Source organism: Labeo rohita, chromosome 4, assembly GCF_022985175.1.
Source record: "Labeo rohita strain BAU-BD-2019 chromosome 4, IGBB_LRoh.1.0, whole genome shotgun sequence".
In the NCBI taxonomy this organism is placed as follows: domain Eukaryota; kingdom Metazoa; phylum Chordata; class Actinopteri; order Cypriniformes; family Cyprinidae; genus Labeo; species Labeo rohita.
In genome coordinates this window covers 13,091,708-13,114,742 of record NC_066872.1, presented here as the reverse complement: position 1 = coordinate 13,114,742, position 23,035 = coordinate 13,091,708, and the positions used below count along the sequence as shown (strand labels likewise).

Genomic DNA, 23,035 nt, shown 5'->3' with positions numbered 1-23,035 from the left:
CCAAAATTTGCATATTACACGCAAGTGTAAGTTTTGAGGCCGCTGATTGGCTAGATCGTTAACGTGGGCGGTAAATTGCGAAAACAAGATGGCGTCGGTGGGCGGAGCTTCAGTCAGCCGCAGCGCGCAGTATCTTATGACAAATAAGTTAATGCAATTTGATATATTATTTCAACAATAACTATAATTTAGCAATTATAAATTAAATATATGAATGTATAGCAATTATATAAGTAAACATATGCCATTCATACAATATAATAAACTAACTATAGATTAAATTATCGTATTATTAGTCAGACTGATAAATAACTAGGAAATAAGATTTTATACTAATTGTTTGTGTAAACCGAGCCACACACTTAACTACTAGGCTAATAATAATTATATATTAAATACATTTTAGTATTAGTATTTATTTTTAGATTATTTTTACAATTGGGTTTATATTATAATCGTCGTGGTCTAATCAGAGGTCAGTTTCCTGTTTGGACCGGATGCAGCTGAAGTGAAGACATCTGTGCTGTGGAGCTGCTAGTTTGAAGGACTGTTATGTGAAAGGTGAGTTATACTGTTGTTAAATCTGGGTTTTAAACATGTATAGCTCAGTTTGGCTTGTTTGTGCGTGTTTTGTAAGAGTATCAGAGCTCGTTTGACAGTTTGAAAGCAGCTAGCGCGAGATGCTAACGGTGCTAGCGAACTTAAACTGATTGAAAACAGTCAGAATCTGCGATGTCTGTCACCTTTAACTTGTTTTTGTTTGTAATATAGTTGTAACTAATACAAAATAGCCTGTTAAAATATCTGTAATAATAATCTTATGGGTTTAAAGAGATTAAGAAACAAAGAGATCCAGATGTGCACTTTTTATTCCTGAATACAGTAACTTACAGTAACTTACACTACCAGTCAAAAGTTTTTGAACAGTAAGATTTTTTTTATTCATTTATTAAAATTCTCTTCTGCTCACCAAGCCTGCATTTATTTGATCCAAAATACAGCCAGTACAGCAGTAATAGTGTGAAATATTTGTATTATTTAAAGTAAGTTAACTATTTATTTGAACATTTTAAAATGTAATTTGTTTCTATGATGCTGAATTTTCAGGACCATCACAATCTTCAGCGTCATTCTAATATTCTGTTCGGAAGAACAGCATTGATCTGAAATAGAAATCTTTTGTAACATTGTAAATGTTTTTATCATCACTTTTAAAGCATCCTTGCTAAATAAAAGTATTCATTTCTGTAATCCCTCTGAAATGCTGATAAAATAAATTAAAAGAAATGCTGATCTTTGGATCTTTCTTTTTAGCAAAAAGGAGTTCCGGAATTTTTTTTTTACCTGACTGTTTTAAATATTAATAATAATAATCATAAATGTTTCCTGAGCAGCAAATCAGCGTATTATAATGATTTCTGAAGGATCATGTGACACTGAAGACTGGAGTAATGATGCTGAAAATTCAACTGTGATCGCAGCAAATCAATCAATGAAATCTATTTAAAATATATTCAAACAGAAAGCAGTTATTTTAAAGAGTAGAGATATTTCAAAATTGTACTGTTTTTGCTGTACTTTGGATCAAATAAATGCAGGCTTGGTGAGCTAAAAACACTTCTTTAAAAATATAAAAAATCTTACTGTTCAAAAACTTTTGACTGGTAGTGTATATTTCGTCCCAATAGAACTAAATGTCAGTCTTAATGTGAAAACAAACTTACTGAATTATCTCAAATGAAAGGCAGTGGTCAGTATTATTGAGGGTATTTTTCTAAAACAGCAGACACATCAAATAATGACTGAGGTGAAACGGCGAAGAAGAAAACTGGAGGAGGCCATACAGTTTGCAGTTCTGAAGGACAAACATGGGCTTGAGGGCAGATTCATCAGTGATTTTAAAGGTGAGTTAAATGTTCTGATTGAGCAAAGTTATAGGGTTAGTTCACCAAAAAATGGGTGTCCTCCAATAATATGACCACTACACAAAATGCAATTCACTATGACAGATTCCCTTTCTCTACTGACTTCCATGGTATTTATTTCCATACTGTGGATGTCAGTGGGGACCAGCATTTGATGGTGAGTAAATCATAACAGAATTTTCATTTTTGGGTTAACTATTCCTTTAAGGTGACTTGTTTAATAAAGCTGTCTCTGGTTCATTGTGTTATTCTCAGTGATGATGTTACATTTCTGTTGTTTAGGCAGTGGTGTGTTCAGTTGCACTGAGTTTAATAAGGGTGATTTCCTGCTGGAATACAGAGGTGACCTAATCTTATTTTACCTGTTTTATTTTCATGTCAGGAGTCAGGTAAAAATTCTGCTAAGAGAACAGACGTAGTCAGGCATTCTGCTTTCTTAGCTTTTCTACCCGTGGACTGATATTATTTCTTTATTATTTGTTAGTTTTGTTTGCTCCTTTGTGAAATATTATGCTTTGTTTCTTTGGATGTTTAAGTTGAATTTCTTTATTAAAATAAATTTAGGCGTTTATATAAAAAATTCACCCCAGACTGTAACGCCACGCCAACAGAGGGAGCCCTCACCCGAGTACTGACTGCCGCTCCCTCTGCTGCTTCTACTTCCACTTCCTGTTTGGGACTACTTAAACTCCATCCAGGTGTTACTTCTCTGCGAAGTATTGCCAGTTTACCTGCCTTACCGAGCATTTATTCACATTATCTGCCCGATTACCTGTTGCCATCTTGCTTTGTTCGTGACCCATGAGTTTACGGATTACCCCTTGGATTGTTTGCTAGTTGGACTGATTACACGGTTTGATCTCATCTCTGTCTCCTCACGATCGCTATCTGGATTATCCCTATTGTTTTGGTTGCCCTATTGGACTGTCATTATGGTATTGACCTGCTGCCTGTTATATTACTCTGCTGCTTGGATCACCCTTATGCTTTGTAAGCCTGTGGACTGTCTTTCCGGTATTGACCTTTTGCCTGCTCACTTGTGTTTTGCTATCTTGAGTAAACAACTGCAAATGGATTCTAAGAATACTTCGCCTACCATGAATCCAGCGGAAGTTTCAAGCCTACAGGCGGCATTTGCTTACCAAAGCGAAATACTAAAGAACTACCAGGAACAACTTGGCAAACTTCAATCAGTTAACGAGCACCTGACGCAGTACATCCGATCGCTGCCTCCTCCCACGCCCAGGACGGTAAGCTTCGCTCTTCCAGACAAATTTGATGGTACTGCTGAATTGTGCAAGGGGTTTGTGCGCCAAGTTAAACTTTACTTTGATCACCAGGGAGACAAATTTGAAACTAATGAGAAGAAATGTGCATTTTTGATGACGTTGCTTTCTGGTAGAGCGATCGATTGGGCTTCTGCAGTGTGGGATTCTGATTCTCAAATCAGATTCTCTGTTGACTATTTTCTGGAGCAACTCCGAGAAGTGTTTGAATATCCCGCGGGGGGCAGGGATATATCAACATAAATTATCAACCTTAAGCAAGGGAATCGCACTGCAGCTGAATTTGCCGTCGAATTCAGAACCCTGGCTGCTCAAAGTGGGTGGAATGACGTTTCGCTAACAGCCATGTTTTACCACAGTTTAAATCCCAATCTACAAACCGAGCTTGCTTATTTTCACTGATTTTGTCTCTCTCACCGTAAAGACTGATAACCTCATGAGACAAACTCCTAAACGCAAAACTGGGAGGAATAATCTTCGGGGCTCCTCTCTTCCAACCACTAGCACACCTTTTTCCCAGGAGGAACCCATGCAACTCAACGTTTCTCGATTATCCGAGGAGGAAAGAGAAAGACGTCGCACTCATCACCTTTGCTATTACTGCGGAGGAGTCGGCCATCGTAGTGTCGGGTGTCCCCAAAAGCAACCCACCAGCTCAAGGGTAAATATTAATCATCTTTCCCTTTTATGCAGTCGTACTCTAACAATTCCTCTCCTGCTAGAAAATGATACTCTGTCTCTTGAACTGACAGCCATGATAGATTCTGGAGCAGCGCTGAATCTCACCGACCGTACTACTGTGGAAAAATACCAGATCCCCATCCAACCATGCACGCCACCTATAAAGATCAAAGCCATCAATGACACCCTCATCGGAGAAGGAATTACCCACCAAACCAAAACACTCACGCTCAAAGTCGGCCTGCTGCACCAAGAGTCCATTACTTTCTACATTGTCGACTTCCCCAAGCATGAAGCAATACTGGGATTCCCCTGGCTATCTATTCATGATCCTGACATTTCCTGGTATCACGGTGGGCTTACCCACTGGACAAACTTCTGTCAAGAAAACTGCTTCTCCATAAAACCTCAACTGTGTTGTACCACCAGCATTGAAAGCCCCGCAACCATTAACAATATCAACATTCCTTCTTGTTATAATGATCTGTCTGATGTTTTTAGTAAGTCCAAAGCAACACAGTTGCCACCACACCGCCCCTGGGACTGTGCCATCGACTTACTCCCTAATGCCATGCCTCCTAAAAGCAAAGTCTACCCCCTTTCCAGAACTGAGAACCAGGCTATGGACGAATACATCACCGAGGCTCTGGACTCCGGATTTATTCGACCCTTCACCTCTCCAGCTGCTGCAGGTTTTTTCTTCGTTGAGAAGAAGGATGGAGGACTGAGGCCCTGCATAGACTACCGAGGACTTAACAACGTCACCGTTAAGTTTCACTACCCACTCCCCCTAGTGCCATCTGCCTTAGAGCAACTACGTGAAGCCACGATTTATACTAAACTGGATCTACGAAGTGCCTTCAACCTCATTCGAATTAAGGAAGGAGATGAATGGAAGACCACCTTCCTCACCACCAGGGGGCACTATGAGTACCAAGTCATGCCCTATGGGCTAGCAAACTCACCAGCTGTGTTTCAATCATTCATCAATAAAATCTTCAAGGACCTCCTTAACAAATACGTCATTGCCTACATTGACGATATTCTCATTTACTCCAAGTCAGCAGAAGAACACGTCAACCATGTGAGGACAGTATTATCATGGCTCCTCAAGAACCAACTCTACGTGAAGGCAGAAAAATGTGAGTTTCATGTACATCAAACATCCTTCCTGGGCTATCATATTAGTCATCAAGGGGTCAAAATGGATGTTGCATAAATCCAAGCAGTCACCGAATGGCCACAACCCTCCACAGTCAAAGAACTACAAAGATTCCTAGATTTTGCAAATTTCTACAGACGGTTTATCCGTAACTACAGCATGGTTGCAGCTCCGTTAACCTCACTCCTGAAAGGCAAACCCTCCAAATTAACATGGAATAAAGAAGCCGACCGAGCCTTTACAGCTCTCAAGGAAAGATTCACTTTGGCCCCCATTCTAAAACACCCTGATCCTAGTCTGCCTTTCATTGTAGAAGTGGACGCTTTGGACTGCGGAATAGGGGCCGTCCTCTCCCAAAGACATGGTCAACCAGGCAAGTTGTATCCCTGTGCATTCTTTTCCAGAAAGCTCACCAGCGCCGAGCGCAACTATGATATTGGGAACAAGGAACTCCTCTCCATGAAGGCAGCAATTGAGGAGTCCAATCCAAGACCCCCAAAGAACTGCCCTCCGGTCTCCTCCAACCACTACCCATCCCACAACGCCCTTGGTCACACCTGTCAATTGACTTCATCACCGATCTGCCTCTGTCCAAAGAATTCACGACAATCCTAGTCACCATCAATCACTTCTCAAAATCATGCCGTCTTGTACCCTTAAAAGGATTGCCCACAGCCATGGAAACAGCTCTCACCCTCTTCCACAATGTGTTCAGGATCTATGGTCTCCCAGAAGATATTGTAAGTGACAGAGGCACACAGTTCACATCTCAGTTTTGGAGAGCTTTCTGTTAACAACTTGATATCAATGTCAGGTTAACATTAGGTTATCACCCACAGGCCAAAAGACAGGTCGAAAGATTAAACCAGGAGATTGGACGTTACCTAAGGATCTACTGTAATAGAGAACAACACCGATGGTCAGAATTTCTCCCATGGGCCGAATATGCCCAGAACTCGCTAACCCATTCCTCTACAGGCCCTACCCCCTTTCAGTGTGTCCTGGGGTTTCAACCGCCGATGTTGTATCGCCACGCCAGCAGAGGAAGCCCTCACCCGAGTACTGACTGCTGCTCCCTCTGCTGCTTCTACTTCCACTTCCTGTTTGGGACTACTTAAACTCCATCCAGGTGTTACTTCTCTGCGAAGTATTGCCAGTTTACCTGCCTTACCGAGCATTTATTCACATTATCTGCCCGATTACCTGTTGCCATCTTGCTTTGTTCGTGACCCATGAGTTTACGGATTACCCCTTGGATTGTTTGCTAGTTGGACTGATTACACGGTTTGATCTCATCTCTGTCTCCTCACGATCGCTATCTGGATTATCCCTATTGTTTTGGTTGCCCTATTGGACTGTCATTACGGTATTGACCTGCTGCCTGTTATATTACTCTGCTGCTTGGATCACCCTTATGCTTTGTAAGCCTGTGAACTGTCTTTCCGGTATTGACCTTTTGCCTGCTCACTTGTGTTTTGCTATCTTGAATAAACAACCGCAAATGGATTCTAACTCTGCCTCAGCGTCCTCGTTACACAGACTTTGTGACTCATATGTTCGGCCTGTATTCTTTAATTGTTTGATTTAACGAGCCTTAATAGGGATATGGACCGTAACATATTTGGGGGCTCGTCCGGGATCAGAATAAATTATTCTGAGCTTTGTTGTTCTTGGATTCTTGGTTCATGGCATTGCTGCTATTTTTCACTCGTGTGTGTTGAGTAGTATGTGCACAAAAGTTTTTTGAAGAAGTTTTTAGAAAACCCCTCTTTAGACCAACTAGATAGTTGCAGGAAGGATGATTTGTTGCTGATTGCAAGTCACTTTAATATTGCGGTAGATAAACACTCACGTAAGGGAGAGATTAAAACTATTGTGTATAATCGTTTAGTGGAGTTAAATGTGCTCGGTTTGCCGCAGGAGGTAGATGCAGCAGTGGGCAGTGTGGGTAGGAGGACACCTGTTAGGAGTGAGAATGGGAGTGAGGAGGAACTGATGTCTGCGGTGGAGGTCGAGGCCGATGTTAGGGCGAGGTTACCTCCATTTGAATCATTCTCTCCTATGTCTACAGGCTCAAAAGGGGAAACGAGACTGAAAGTCCATTTGGCCCATTTGCAAATGGAAGTGCAGGAGAAGGCGCAGGTTCAGCAAGCGGAAATGGATTTGCGATTGCAAATTCGTAAACTTGAGATTGAGGCAGAGAAACAGGTAAAAATGCAACAGCTGGAGCTTGACACAGTGAGAATTGTGGGAGGTACAGCTGCGCAACCAGATCTCCCTCGAGTTACCACCGCTGCCGCTGTTATTTCCACACCCCTTGTTTCTTCCCCACCTGTTCCTCCTGTATCTGCCCCATCTGTAGCAACCGAGTCATTCGATGTGAGTAAACATATAACGTTGGTGCCGCTTTTTCGCCAGACCGAGATAGATTCTTATTTTAGTGCTTTCGAGCGCATTGCAACATCCCTTCATTGGCCAAAAGAGCTTTGGGCACTCTTGTTGCAATGTCGCTTGGTGGGTAAAGTGCTGGAGGTTTTTTCTTCTCTTTCTGTGGAGGACAGTTTCAACTATGAGACCGTGAAACTAGCAATATTATGTGCTTATGAATTAGTCCCAGAGGCGTATCGACAAAAATTTAGAGGCCATAAGAAAAACTTGTGCCAGACATTTGTCGAATTCGCTAGGGAAAAATTCTTATTATTTGATAAATGGTGCAGTGCAACTAAAACCAAAGACTTTGACTCCCTAAGAGAATTAATTCTGCTTGAGGAGTTCAAATGGTGTTTGCCTGAACGTGTGGTGGTCTATTTAAATGAACAAAAGGTTAACTCATTGTCGCAGGCTGCTGTCCTAGCAGATGAGTTCATGCTCACTCATAAGGGTGTTTTCTCTGTGACGCGCACTGAAAAGAGCGTGACTAGTGGCATATCCCAAAGTCAGAGTGCTCGTGTAAAAATCGTGTAAAGTCGCAGGCAAAAGAGGTAAGGGTCTGTTTTTATTGCCATAAGCACAGACATCTGATTGCTGATTGCCCCATGCTTAAGCGTAAGCAACAGGCTCAGAACCCTAAAAGTGTTGCGTTGTTAAAGACTGTGCCACCGTCTGAGCTATCCAGTCGTACTGATGTCTTTGAAGCAAGTTATAAACCTTTTGTTATAACTTGTCATCCTCAGGGATACTGGGGCAAGGCAGTCCATTATGGTTTCTGATGTTTTGCCTTTCTCTCATGAATCATATTGTGGCTCAAATGTTCTAGTTCATGGAATTGAAATGCAAGTGGTGCCCGTCCCTTTGCATCGCGTGCATCTAGATTGTACTCTGGTGTCTGGATTTGTGAGAGTTGGAATTCGTAGTTCACTGCCTGTGAAGGGGATAACTTTTATTTTGGGAAACAATTTATCCGGAGGCAAAGTTCTGCCAGCGCTAGAAGTAAGCGACGTTCCGAGTGTTCGTTTAAATTCTAATGATGTTGCTTCTTTCCATCCCAAGGTATTCTCTGCTTGTGCAGTTACTCGTGCTCAGTCAGCTAAGGCTGTGGAGCAAGTTGAGTTGGCTGACTCATTAGTGGGGCATGCCTTAGCAGGTGAAGGGAATACCTCGGAAACTAAGACAAATGATATACAAGGTTCTAAAGTAAAAAGCTTAGCAGGTTTGTTGGAAAGTCCCCATTCTTTGGATCTGCCTATTTCTCGTTCTCAGATTATCGCTGCCCAAAAGGAGGACCCGTCTTTGAATAAATGTTTCTTGGCTGTGATTAGCTCTGAGGCTGCTAAGAAAAGAGACACTGCATACTTCATAGATGATGGTTTACTAATGAGGAGGTGGTGTGCTAAGATTGAGGAGGATCTAGATTGGAACGTTGTATATCAAGTGGTAGTTCCAAGCAAGTATTGTTCTTATGTGTTGTGTCTAGCTCACGAGCACTTACTTTCTGGACATTTGGGGGTAACGAAAACTTACGATCGTATTCTCCAGCATTTTTTTGGCCTGGTCTGAAACGAGATGTTGCTAAATTCTGTCGTACTTGTCACACTTGTCAAATTGCAGGTAAGCCAAATCAGGTAGTCCTGCCCGCTCCACTTTCTCCAATTCTGGTTATCGGGGAAGCGTTTGAAGAAGTACTGGTTGACTGTGTCGGTCCTTTACCGAAAACGAAAACAGGTAATCAATACCTGTGTACCATAATGTGTAGAGCGACTCGTTTCCCTGAAGCTGTTCCATTGCGCAATATAAAAATTCAGTAGTATTGATAACTTCTGAAGTTTTGCCTGTTGAAAAAGATCTCATGAATGCAGATGAAGATGGTTTGTTACTAAGAAATACTTCTCAACAATGTAGTAAACTGGATAACTCGGTTATGGTAACAAAGTTGACTTCCCATCTTTCTCACCTGCCAGACGAGAAAATGTATGATGTGATAGAAATTATCACCTTGTTTCCATCTTTGTTTTCAGATGTTCCATCTTAAACTAGTGTGTTGCGGCATGATATTGATGTTCAAGGTGCGAAACCAATAAAGCAACATGCGTACCGAATTAATGAAGCAAGTAGAACATGGACAGGTAAAGCCAGTGGAAGCAAAAGTCGCGGCCATTACTGAGTTTCCTGTACCTGTTACCCGGCGAGAGCTAAGACGGTTTCTAGGTATAGCTGGTTACTACTGGAATTTTTGTAAGAATTTTTCCACTGTGGTAACTCCTCTTACTAATCTCCTTAGCCCCAAGCAAACTTTTGTATGGACTGAAGATTGCCAAGCGGCCCCGCAATTTGAGCGTGCTTTTAAGTTGGAGGTCGATGCGAGCGCAGTTGGTGCTGGGGCAGTCGACCATCCAGTGTGTTTCTTTTCTCGCAAGTTTAATAAGCATCAGGTGAACTACTCCACGATTGAAAAGGAAACCTTAGCTTTGCTATTGGCCTTACAGTTCTTTGAAGTTTATCTGGGTTCTTCTTCTTGCCTACAGTTGTGTATACCGATCATAACCCCCTTGTATTTCTGTCTCATATGTATAATTCAAATCAACATTTATGCGTTGGGCTTTGTTTGTGCAGAGTTGCAACTCGGAAATCCATCATAAAAAGGGATCTGAGAACGTCCTTGCTGATGCTCTTTCTAGAGTTTAGAAGGTATTGCGGGTGAGTTACTGGTTTACTTATACTTTATTTGTTTTGTTTTGTTTTTTTTGTTTTGTTTTTTTGTACAAACGAGGTTTGTTTTTAAAAGTGAACGGTGTTACGTGTATCTGTGTGACATTTTATTTTGAGTCCATAGGTGGCGTTGAGGGGGGGATTCCCATTCCTCCAGAGTCGTGTGATGTCATCGGGGTTTCCGGATAAATAGGCTGCGAGGCAACAATGGCGGTCTCTCTGTTTCTTGCACCGCTTCCCATTGTTCGCGCAAACGCCTTTTTCATCGCCCCGTTAGGGCTATTTTGTTTTTTTTACGTTTGTGTTTAGTTTGGACCTTATTTTTTTTTATTATGTGATATTCTTTGTTATTTAATCAGTGCGGGTAGTTTATTCGTTCATTTATTAGTTCACGTTTTGTTTAGTTAGAAAGAGCTGAGCAAGGGAAGCAGTTGTCCGGAAGACTCACCTGTTTTATTTTCATGTCGGGAGTCAGGTAAGAATTCTACTAAGACGTAGTCAGGCATTCTGCTTTCTTAGCTTTTCTACCCGTGGACTGATATTATTTCTTTGTTATTATTTGTTAGTTTTGTTTTTTCCTTTGTGAAATAATATGCTTTGTTTCTTTGGATGTTTAAGTTGAATTTCTTTATTAAAATAAATTTAGGCGTTTATAAAAATTCACCCCAGACTCGTTCATATGTTTGGCCTGTATTCTTTAATTGTTTGATTTAACGAGCCTTAATAGGGATACGGGCCGTAACAGTGGAGACAGAGGATCTGTCATGATGCCCTGAAAGTTTTCTTCTTTGAGTTTCACTACTATGGAAAACTCCTCTGGTATGTACAAGTGTTTGATGTACATGTTTATTTTTAATTAAATCACATGACCAAAAATGTGGTAGTTGACATTTCAATAGTTATTTACTGCATAATTTAGCTCATATTTTGCTATAATTATCAGTTATATTTTCTCAAAGCTTGATGATTATTAAATGGTAGATCTCAAAGAATGATGTTTTCAGATTCTAGGTTTTCAGTACTGATTATATCTGTCATTTGTTTAGTGTTGATGCAGCCAGAGATGATGATTCCCTTGGGCGACTTGTAAACGATGGCCATGCTAACCCGAACAGCAGGATGAAGACCATCCGCGTGGATGGAAAACCTTACCTATGCTTATTTGCTATGAGGAACATGTGTCCTGGTATGAAAAAATCACGGTATGAAAACCTTTACAATAACAATTATTTATTGGATTATATTAAAGGTTGAATGTATTACTAGTCAAATGTTACCCATGGTATGATTAAGTCCACAGATAAGGGAGTCATGATCACCTACAGTACAGCTAACACAAGCACTATGTCACCATAGTCTCTTATGCACAGAAATGCTTGAACTAGTTATTACTGAGATATTGAGTTACCTATGTCCCGGTAATAACTAGTGTTCTCATAAACCAGGCTTTTGTCAAACTAACACAACATACTGAGATTCTTCAGTCAAGTCAAACATCAAGAATATGTTATGATGGTCCTCATAACACAGGTGTAAAGCTTCACACAAAATGATGTACTGTAACGAACACAAATGTAATGCATAAAAATACATTAACATTACATTGGGTAACATTTAAATATTGATTTGAAAAATAAACTTTGTGCTTTTTTTGTATATCATCATGTTAAAAAAACTAGCAAGATTATGCAGTCATTTTAAATTTCATTACATTAACAACTGGTTATCTATACATTTATTCCTTGGCAGGGTTTCCGCGGGTCTTAAAGTCTTAAAAAGTCTTAAATTGCTTTTCCGTGAATTAAGGCCTTGAAAAGGTCTTAAATCAGACCACCAAGTTTTAAATTCATATGATCATAGCATTAATTTTCGTGAGGGATTGTTTCCTCATGTGTTTCATTTTAAAGTGAAGCGAAAGTGTAATTTCTGTCACTCAATATTCATTAAACAATACGCGGTAGATGGTGGTATGAGCCGCTTCATCTGTCAGTCACCCGAAGAAGAACTTGTTGTTTTGATTTTTTTTTTTTATATTACTAAAAATCATTTTGTTTAGTTAGAGAACGGACAATAAATTAAAACTGAACGCGTGTGCCGAACGACAGTTGCATCACAGATCAGATTTCATTTATCACTTGAAGAGAGTGAGTCGAGCTGACTGACAAGAAGAGAGAGCTGAGAAAAACAAGACTATGGAGGAAGAGTTTCAAAACAAAATGCAAAAGCGCCTGTTTTAAAAATATTTTGGATTTTGAAAAGCCTGTTGACCTGCCATTTATCTAAGGTGATAGTGGAGGTTTTTTCTTTTAATTTTATATTAAGCGTGCAAGGTGTATGCCGTGCTTCCAAGCTTTCTTATTCGTTTTGCTAATAAACATTCTACATTTCTTATTGATTTGGTTACACAGTGTTTTTCCGTTTTGTATACATATTTAAACTTTGTGTAAGTTATTATTTTATATTAGGCATATAACACGGTGTATTATGATTTTGTTAATAGCAATTCGTTATGTTACATTAATGTTGCTAACTTAAAAGTGAAAGTAAAATGCGCAGGACGCTTTTTACGAGCAGCAGTGTATGCGGTTTGCGTAGGGCACCAACTCCCAGGGGGGCACCGTCCCAGTTGCTCAAAAAAAGCCAAGATGACACCCGTGTGTCACTTTCAGGTGCGTTCAGAATCCTGAGAAACTTGTTTGGCTGTTGACGTTAATAACGTGTTTTAATGTCAGTAATAATTTTACCACCACCAACGCACCTGCCTTACTAGTTTCCATGGCTTAAAATGCATAAACCTATATAAAAACAATGAAGCAATAATTATCGGTTAATTAAAAATAATCATATAGTTTCATTAAATAACACTGTTAAAAGACGTAATGCGGGCTAATACGAAATAAACAATTTATGTATATTACATATTATTACAAATGCCTGCAAAGGGCGCCAAATGCTTAATAATGGTTGTTGTTACACTTACAGGACGATCAAATCCTTGTTTAATAGTGAGCAAACATTTAATTCAAATATCCACTTAATCTTGTGACAGAAATGCTACAGCCTCTATAATTTCTTCACGTGGACATCACAACCCTTGCCAAAATTAACCATGGTTTTATCATAGTAAAACTGCTTAATTTTCTTTTGTTTTCTGGATGCTTGAGACAATAAAATCAATTAGACAACTGCATTAGACCTAATAAAATCATAGTCATAGGTAACTGTCTAAATCTACAACTGTAATGTATAAATAATACAATTTAATAGCAATTTATTCATTTACTTTTATATTTTATTAAAGTTTTATTTTGACCCAGTATAACAGATGTTTTTTTTTTTTTTTTTTTTTTTACTTCCATAATGAGGGAGGGGTCACAATACAATTCTGCTTAGGGCACCCATTTGGCCAGCAGCGGCCCTATTTAGAAGCTACTTAAAACTGATGGTAAGTGAAGAAAAGAGGGAAAACTCAAATGAACTAAAAACAAACAACTGCTTAATGCCGAATTTCCACTAATTTGAAAGTGAAAGTAAAATGAGCATGGCACTTTTACCGAAGGAAAGCGAGGAAAAGAGGGAAAACTCAAACGAACTAAAAACAAACAATTGTTAGATGCTGAATTGCTGCTAATTTGAAAGTAAAACTCAAACTATACATAGGGAACGTATTGCTGTATTGTTTTCCCTTCAGTTTTTTTCCTTAAATTTTCTTTAGTTGGTCTTAAAAAGGTCTTAAATTTACCCTCATAAAACCTGCAGAAACCCTGCTTGGATATATTTCTCACATTCTGTTGGATTAAAATGGTTTTATAGCTTTTAGAGAAAGTGTATGTAAAGCATTTTTCTTATTTTCAGATAACTCCTAAGACCCAGCTGTCATCAGACAGCAATGATTGTGGTGCGGTTACTGTGGGACTAGACGAGGTAAATGCAGTTGTGCTGGAAGAGAATGATTATATAAAGCGAAAACATATTTGTGAGATCCAGTCTGTTCACATATTTAAACCAATAATGCAAATGTTTAATTTTATGTTTCAGAGCAGACGAAACAGTACATGCGGTCATTGGTTTCGGAGGTGGTGTTGTGAATTTGATGCATTAGTTCTTTTTTTTCCTAGTTTTTTTTTTTCTTTTGTACTACATATCCCACAATTCTTAGTCAACTTCATTAAGGGGGAGCTCCATATATGGAACACTACATTACCCATGTTCCCCTGCTTAAGGTCTATAAATAGACCTTACTTCCTTCCTTTGTTCCTTTCTTCTGTTGGTGAGGTGTGGGTGTTTGAATGGGCACCCAACCATGTCCTTTGAGTCCTTTCCTTTGGATGTGTTAAGTAAGTTTGTTTTTCAATTGTATAGTTCGAATTTGTTTATTTGTGTTTAGTTGTTTAATCATTATGTGGACTATGTACAATATTGATGTTTATTGATGAGTTGTTTGTATGATTTTGATTTCTTTATATATTGTTTGTAGTGACCAAATACCATACTGTTTATCCTGGGCATCCACTCCATCATGTTTATCATGGTAGTCCTGCATCATGTGAATTTCTGCACTGCATTTGATATCAATGGCTAAAGATGTACTGTTTTAATCAGACACCCCACCAAGTTCTACAAGTTTTAACGAACTTTGGATATTTAAGAACATATATTTAACATATGGTCCTTCGAGCCGGAGGTAGAAATTTGGTGGAATGGATTACCATGTACGACCTGCAGCCTGGCGTAGTGTAAGAATGAGAAGACCTCCTGCCCATTTTGCAGACTCTACGGTACGAGAACGTGCTCCTCCTCCACCTCCTTCCTCACCAACATTAGTCATAAGTGATCATCAACAAACAGACAATGTAAATCCATGTTCCTTGAGACCTGCTACTTGCTCATCTGTTTAAGATGAACAGCCTCAACATGACTTGCTTGATATGGATGTTAAACAAGAAATACTTGGACTCAAGGGTATGCTTGGAGAGATTATGTCTAGAATGTCACGGTTAGCAGTTTCTTCTAAACATTCTGATTTATCGGAGTCGTTTGATGATGATGCTTCTGATGATGATGAGAATACTGTTGATAAGCCACCTATTGTTCAAGAATTGTGTGCATGCATTAAGAAAGCTGAATAGAAATCTACATGTAAGCAAAGTAATTCATCAGCTGTTCCATCACCACTTCCATCGAGTAGGCCTAGTTCTCTGCCTCCACCACCTTCTTCATTGTTGCGTAGTCCACCTCAACATACAAATACACCTGATACCTCACAACTACAGTCAGGTACTATGACACAATCTCCTGTAGTTCCAGTAGTTCCAGACCCTGTTAGTTCCCATTCTTCTCAAATGCGAGCATCGCAGGCAGTGCAAACAGTTGGTTCACCACAGCCAAACACTTATTTACCAAGTACCTCTTTCTCCTCATCTTTAACTAATGCTCAGTTGCCTTCGCAGATTACATTAGCACAGTTACCTTCTTCTTATCTCTAGTCGATTTCTCATGTATTCTCAGCTAATATAGGTTACCATACGCAGCCACATTCTGTAGGTTACTCAGGGAATCTGGTTGTACAACATTCCCCTCCTTTTGTCTAACCAACTGTTTCCACTACCCAGGCCACTGCACTCCCATTTTTTCATTCTCACCCATACTCTCATCCATATTACACTTCACAACAAGCCATTTCTTATCCCATTTCTCATGTTCAGGGACCTTCCTTTCCTTTTTTGGTGAATGATGATCCTCAAGAATTTGCAATGTTGCAGCTAGCTCTGACAAATCTGTTGTCACCTCATGAGTCAGAACATTACAAATATCATGTCTTGTTGGATCATTTAAAATTTCCTCTTGCTTGCAACCTAACCCTAGCTTATGCTAATGATCCAAGACCATACAGTATGGCTCATATTGCACTACAACAGAAATATGGGCAACCCCATCAGCTAGTTTTGAGGGAAATCAAAGCCATTCTAGCTCTTCCTAGGGTGAGACCAGGTGACAGCAGAGCATTTAGTAGTTTTGCGCTGAAAGTTGGAGCTTTGGTTGGCATGCTCCAATCTTTGGGCCAAGATCAAGCTAAAGCGGAACTAACCTGTGCTTCTCATGTACAGCAACTGCTTAGTAAACTTCCCACAGAACATGTGACCAATTTTGCCCGTTATGCCCGCGCTAGCCTAAATGGTCAGAGCTATAACCTGGTCAACTTTTCTGCCTGGCTCCAAGAAGAAGCTGAATGTCAAGCGATGGCTGATCAAGTTAGTGATCTCCCAAAACCACTCCTGAATAAACCTCAAACAAAGATTCACTCTAATACTCGGACAGTCTTGTATGGAGCTAATGGTAATTCTGTTGCATCAAGACCTATGAATAAGCAACCCCAGTATCTGAGAGATCAAGAGCAGAGTTCCAAGTATTCGTGTGCATATTGTTCCAGCAGACAGCATTTCATTGGCCTGTGCCCTTTAGAGCTTTAGAAGACAACAAAAAGGATGAGTGGATTAGAGAGAACAAAAAGATGTTGGAGATGTGGACTCAACCATTTAGCTGTTGACTGTGACTTGAAAAAACCTTGTCCGCAGTGCAAAGGCCGACATCTTGGTATCCTTCATGGAGTTAACAGTCGTGATCAAGATAATGGTACATTCTAGCTTAGTCGACTTGGAGGTTCTGGCAAGGTGCTCCTGAAAGTTGTTGAAGTACTTCTCCATCACGAAGGTCGATCCTTGCGAACGTATGCCATCCTTGATGATGGATCAGAACGTACCATGTTGCTATCTCAGGCATCTGATTATCTAGGCCTCAAGGGGGCAGACGAGTCCCTAGTTGTTAGGACAGTACGCCAGGATACTATTGCGCTTGAAGGCTCCTCTGTAACCTTTGAAATATTCTCAACTGCCAATCCAGAACGGAGGTATACTATTTCCAACGCCTTTTCTGCTACTAGATTGGGACTCGCAGAACAGGCATATCCTGTTGAGACTCTAAAGAGACTATCCACACCTGGTAAATCCAATTGACCATGTGTATTTTGGACCTCCTAAATTTCCAGCCGCAATCCAGACTAAATTGGGCTGGGTACTTCAAGGCCCAATTCCAATTCCAATTCCTACCACTAATGAAATTCAATGTCTTTTTACCGTCATTCATCCACTGGAGGATCTTCGTCATGATGTAGAGAAATTATGGCAATTAGACATTCTCCATTTCAGGAATGAGAAAGTCATTACTAGGTCCAAGCAGGACCAAGAAACTTTGGATTTGTTAGCCTCTAAGACCAAAAGAGTTGATGTTGATGGCGTGCAAAGATATGCAACTCCTTTATTGCGTGTTGCTTCCACTGTTCAGTTACGTGCCTTACCAAATGCAGTTATGTCCTCCCTCAGATGTATTGAGCGCCGCCTCCAAAGAAATCCAAAATCTGCTGCTGTCTCTGATCAAGAAATTGCAGAGTTGGAGAAGTCTGGTTATATTTCCAAAGTAGAACCTTCTCATGACTCATTGGAAGAAACATGGTATATCCCTCATCATCTTGTAGAGCATAATGGGAAACCATGAATAGTCTTCAATTGTTCCTATCAATATAAAGGTATGTCACTAAATAATCAGCTCCTTCCTGGTCCACAATTAGGCACCTCTTTACTTTGTGTCCTACTCCGATTTCGCCAGTATCCAGTAGCTATTAGTGGCGACATAAAATCTATGTTTCACCAAATTAGGCTACTACCAGAAGATCGTCCTTTCTTACGCTTTTTGTGGAGCAACATGCAGAGATGAAGTCCACCTGATATTTACGAAGGGCAAGTTTTGCCATTCGGTACAGTATGTAGTCCATGTTGCGCAACATATGCTCTACAAAGGCATGTTCGTGACTACCAAGAAGGATATGAAGATATAATGAATTCTGTACTTCAGTCATTCTATGTAGATAACTGTTTGGAGAGTTTCCCACATGTGCAAGCCGCAAAGACCCACCTTGACCGTACTCGTCCACTGTCTAATTTCAAATCCACCACTCATCAGAAAGGACCAAGTAACCAGCCTGATGTTGTGAGACATCTTCCTTCTGAAGCCAGATCAAAGAGTGCTGAACTTTGGGTAAGTCAAGATCGTTTGGATACAAAAGAAGGAGCTTTGGGTCTGAGTTGGCACTGTCCTTCTGATTCTTTGGGGTATCGATCTCAAACTGTGGAGTATAATGCAACAACTATGCGCAATATCTATAAAGTTCTCGCTAGTCAATATGACCCGTTGGGTTATATTACTCCCTTTACAACACGAGCTAAGGTCATTGTACAGCAATGTTGGATGAAGTCAAGCCCTATCCAACAGGCCTGGAAGGCTTGGGAAACTGAGCTACCTGACCTGTCATTAATACAGCTTCCCCATTGTTACTTAAATTTACCTTCAGAGCAAGTTGTATCCAGAGAGTTGCATATTTTTTGTGACGCGTCAGAGAGCGCATATGGGTCAGTAGCCTATTTGCGAATGGAAACTGATAAGGGCATACTTCCTTCATCATGGCAAGATCTCGAGTTGCCCCAAAAAGGCAAATTTCCATTCCTTGCCTTGAACTCTGCGCTGCTCTAACAGGTGCACAGCTCTCTAAACTCCTGCAAAAGGAACTGACTCTTTCCTTGACAAATATTGTCTTATGGTCTGATTCAATAACTGGTTTGTCTTGGCTGCATTCCCTCTCCTGCTGTTATAAAGTTTTCGTAGCCAATCGAGTCACTGAAATCTTGGAACTCACTGATCTCTCTTCTTGGAGATATATTCCTTCTGCACAGAATCCAGCAGACGATATTACTAGAGGCAGCACAGTGGTTGAGTTGGCTAAACCTGATCATAGATGGCGACTAGGTCCACCATTTTTTAAATTTCCTCCACATCAGTGGCCTCAGGATCTAGTGTCTAGATCTGTTAGTCCTGACCCTGAGCTTCGAAAACCACTCTTTTGTGGGTTAACACAATTGGAAGATCTTGTACTCCCAGACCCTTCCTGTTTCCAGTCATGGTCAGAGTTAATTATTGCACCAATATAGCCCAGACTCTTGTGAACCTTCAGTTGTTCAAATCCTTCTTTTAAGACAAGCCCAGCAACAAAGTTTCCCGTCGGAGTATCAGTTTTTAAAGGAAGGAAAGCCTATTGAATCTCAAAGTCGTCTCCTTACACTTTCTCCGGAATTCAGAGAAGAAACGGGACTTATTGTGGTGGGCGGTAGGCTCAGACAAGTAGAGAATATGGAACCTGAAATGGTTCATCCAGTTATTCTTGACCCCAAGCATCCATTATCTGGTTTAATCATCAAGGAGTGTGACGAGAAACTTTTCCATCCTGGTCCAGAGAGAGTTTTCTCAGAACTTCGTTGTAATTATTGGATAATTAGAGGAAGACAAGCCGTAAAAAAACATCAGTTGTCTTGTATGGAATGTAGAAAGTGGAAAGCTAAGCCATCTATCCCTCAAATGTCAGATCTTCCACCCTCTAAAGTCCGATTGTTCAAACCTCCCTTTTGGTCAACCGGGATGGATTGTTTTGGCCCTTTCCATGTCAAGATTGGCAATCGAAAAGAAAAGCGATGGGGTATTCTGTTTAAGTGTCAGACTACTCAATGTCTGCATCTTGATTTGTTAACCAGCTTAAATGTGGACAGCTTTCTAATGGCCCTACGCCGTTTTATATCCAGGAGAGGTCAGCCATATGAGATTCTTTGTGACCAAGGAAGCAATTTTCGTGGAGCTGTAAGAGAATTGAAAGAAACTTTCCAGAACCTTACTAAAGAGTTGCAAGTTAAACTGGAAAACCAGCAGATCAAATTCAAGTTCAATCCTCCCAAGCTCCTCATTTTGGAGGTTCATGGGAACGAGAAATTCGCTCCATTAAAACAGCTCTGCGTGTGGCACTTGGCGGCCAAACGGTACCAGAAGAAGTTCTGCGAACAGTTCTGACAGAAGTTGAGGGAGTGTTGAATTCGAAGCCACTTGGTTACGCCTCTTCTAATATCGCAGATCTCGATCCCATCACCCCGAATCTCCTCCTCATGGGGCAGCGAGATTCTTCTCTACCCCAGGTTATTTATGCTAACACTGAACTCCTTGGCCGTAGATCTTGGCGCCACAGTCAGGTCCTTGCTGACCAGTTTTGGACAGCTTTTATTCGACATTATTTGCCAGGTCAGCAGCTCAGTCAAAAATGGAATAGAGAAAATCTAAATGACTCTGCTGTTGTGTTAGTCATTGATTCTCAACTTCCAAGAGCATCATGGCCCATTGGCAGGGTAGTACACCTTTTACCTAGTCAGGATGGACGTGTCAGAGTAGCTGAGATTGCTATAAATGGAAAAACTTATCTGTTTGGGAACACAGTCTTGTAAGACAGTTCTTTGAGGCAGTTATACAAAAATACTTTGTTGGCAGACTTTGCTCAGGCATCTTAGAATGACCATAACAACATTTCAGGTGCTGTGCAATGAGATTAGTCTGCTAGTTAGTCAAGTTATCCTGTTCCAAAACACAGTCACATGACTCTTTTTGGTGCGTGTGGAGGAATTAATTCGCAAAATGTGCATTAACCTTTTTTCGCACAATTCCAAAACCATCTCAAGCGAGCGTAAAAACATTTGCAAATTTAGGGATTTTTTTCATTTTCATCACTCGTTTCTGATGCGATACTGCAAAATGTCTATAAACGCATTGTGATGGAAACATAGATATAGACTCTTAGTGAGGTTGAACCACCCACTCTTGAAATGAACACTCTGTCCCAGTCAGTGCGAGACATAGAGAAGATATTGTTTTTTCTTTTTTTTGTTTATAAAAACAAATGGTTGTGGTTATGGTTATTTATAGGGTTTTTGATTACTATGTTACCTTATGTCACCTTGTTTTAAATGTCAGTAAAATAACACAGTAATTAATTATTGATACTCAGTGGTTGAAAATGTCTTCTGCTCTTAAATTTCTTGTACACAAACTCAGGAGTTTCTTTGTTTTTTTCTTTTTTTTTAAATGTGTTCAGTTGTCAGCTGTCAGTGATCACTTCAGTGTTACTGGTGCACCAGTGTTTGTGCAGCTACTGAAGGACTGGAAAAGGATCATTTCCAAATCCTTGTCTTTAGAAGAATGTTCGTTTTTCTTTTACTTTCAGGTGACTCCTGAGAAGGACCAATTATCATTGGAGGATCAAGACAGTGTTGAGAAGGATATGATGAAGGTAATAAAAAGTTATTTTAAAATGTTATTTTAGTGTAGTAAGAAATCTTCTCCACATCAGTGTTAATTTTGACAACAAATTTTGAATTAGTTTACATCTAAAAATGCAATTTAGTTTTAGTCATCTGAATTGTTTTAGTATTAGTCTAGTTTTAGTCAGTTAAATATAAGACTTAAATCGACTAAATCTACAGTAAAATCTAATGGGTTTAGTTACAGTGTAATGCATTTATTAAAAAATTTCACTGATTAAAATAAGGACACAGACTCAATAATATGTTTGCCCCAGGGGAGAAAACATAAAAAAAACCCTTATATTAACCTGTTAATATGAATATTAATGTTTGAACATGCAATATAGACAGATTTAACTGCTGTCACAAACACATAATGTACCTTTATATTAAAATTAAAAACTACTCCAGCAAAGAAACAAGAATATGATCCTCTTTTGAATTAAATACCAATCTCATATAATATGCATTATTTATAACAACGTACATACAACATCTTTTATTCATTTAAGCGGACATTTTTAATCCTTATTGGAGCTACTGAAGTGATTCATTTAAAAGCAGTCAGTGTTTTTCTCTTTCTTTTGTTGATTAACAATAAGGACACAGACTACAATAACTAAATTAAGCTGCTGCCCCTTTAAACCTGACTGCACCATTCCAATATGGTGATATTCTCCCAACAGTTTACATTCACTTAAGACATGACCAAGTGTGTTTACATGAATACTCATCAAAGCAGACAATTTTACATAATTTTGAGTGTATTTCTGCATTAAGATGCAAAAGGAAAATGAATTCAATAGTTTGCCCTGTTTGAGAGGCACATTTCTTTGTGTGGAATTCGGCTGTGTACACTCAGAAAACTGAACCGAATTAAGTACTTTTTCTCAATTTGAAAAGCATTAATTTTTTAATTTATACATATGTCTGCTCTTTTCTTACTCCCACCTAGACACTGACATTTTGTAAGTGTATGTGATTAGAGTGTTACAGTTCAAATGTGCATCTACTCCCTTCCACACAGGGAATTAATTCTGACTGGGTCTCTGTCCAATCATCACCTCCCTAACATTTTTGTTTTTTTTTTTTTTTCGTTGATGAAAATGTCAATAGATTTTCTCTCATTGTTTTTGTCATTTAAAAAGTTTTTATTTTGTTACAGTCTCATTTTCATCTGTGAAAAAAAAAAAATAAAAATAAAAATGTTTATACATTAGAATATTTTTCTTCAAAGAAATGAACACTGTACCACTTCTTTCATTATGTTTTCAGATCTCACCTGTCAAAGACCGAGCAGAGCTTTTGTGCCCCCACTGAAGCAATCAAGGAGGTAATCACATATTTTGGTTAAATTATTTACAGAGTGGTTCTTATTAATTACCTATATTATGATGAACCCAAAATATTTTACACTTCTCCGAAAAAAAAAAAAACAAAAAAAAAAAAACAACTAATGTCTTTGATATTGTGTCTTTGCCTATTGCTTTGGCAAAAAGCTGCAATTCAATTAAAGGCAAAACATTCAAAAATATCTTTTGTTATGCTGGTTAGTCTTATCATATATCAATCACTACGTTTAGTGGTCCTAATTTATTTATATGTATTTGTAGC

The 23,035-nt window shown here is 39.5% G+C and overlaps 1 protein-coding gene and 2 long non-coding RNA genes across 18 annotated transcripts in view; 2 read left to right on the top strand and 1 right to left on the bottom strand.

Moving 5' to 3' along the window:
• Positions 1-23,035, bottom strand: part of LOC127164348 (NACHT, LRR and PYD domains-containing protein 3) — a 1,126,570-nt gene that overhangs the window by 1,035,828 nt on the left and 67,707 nt on the right. The gene's annotated exons all lie outside the window — the stretch shown is intronic.
• Positions 1-23,035, top strand: part of LOC127164356 (uncharacterized) — a 268,320-nt gene that overhangs the window by 225,660 nt on the left and 19,625 nt on the right. The window lies entirely within an intron of this gene.
• On the top strand, positions 1,490-22,716 carry LOC127164355 (uncharacterized). Its single transcript, XR_007827628.1, has 3 exons — positions 1,490-1,904; positions 14,055-14,123; positions 22,697-22,716. It is a non-coding gene; the product is annotated as an uncharacterized LOC127164355 (long non-coding RNA).